Genomic DNA, 822 nt, shown 5'->3' on the forward strand with positions numbered 1-822 from the left:
CTTCAGAAAATTAGAAGATCTTTATGAGGTAACTATGAATCAAAATAATCTTACTCTTTTTTGTCTCTTTGTCGACTGTGAACCCATGGACTTCCAAGAAGTCATACAAAGCAAGAACTTAAAAGATGGAATGGATGAAAAAATCAAGGCAATCGAGAAAAACGACACATGGGAGCTAGTTTCACTTCCTAAAAGGCATAAGACAATTGATGTGAAGTGGGTGTACAAAGCGAAGAAGAATTCCAAAGGAGAAGTTGAAAGATACAAGACAAGATTTGTGGCAAAAGGTTACAGTCAAAGAGCAGGCATCGCCTATGATGAGATATTTGTCTCTGTTGCTCGATTAGAAACTATTACACTAATCATCTCTTTGGCAGCTCAAAATAAGTGGAGAATACATAATATGAATGTAAAATCTGCCTTCTTGAATGGAATACTTGAAGAAAATGTCTACATTAAGCAGCCACCAGGATATGAAGTCAAAGGGCAAGAAGACAAAGTTCTAAAGCTAAAAAAGCCTTTATACGGGCTGAAGCAAGCACCAAGAGCATGGAATAGCCGAATAGACAAGTATCTGCAAGAGAAAGGCTTCATGAAGTGTCCTTATGAGCATGCTCTTTACATCAAGAATGAGGATGAAAATGTCTTGATTGTTTGTTTATATGTCGATGACTTGATCTTCACCAGAAACAATACAAGCATGTCTGAAAAGTTCAAAGAAGCGATGACAAAGGAGTTCGAAATGACAGATATTAGGCCCATGGCATTCTACCTTAACATTTAAGTTAAGCAAATGAAAGATGAGATCTTCATCTCTCAAGA

Source organism: Phalaenopsis equestris, unplaced genomic scaffold, assembly GCF_001263595.1.
Source record: "Phalaenopsis equestris unplaced genomic scaffold, ASM126359v1 Scaffold000670, whole genome shotgun sequence".
Lineage (NCBI taxonomy): Eukaryota > Viridiplantae > Streptophyta > Magnoliopsida > Asparagales > Orchidaceae > Phalaenopsis > Phalaenopsis equestris.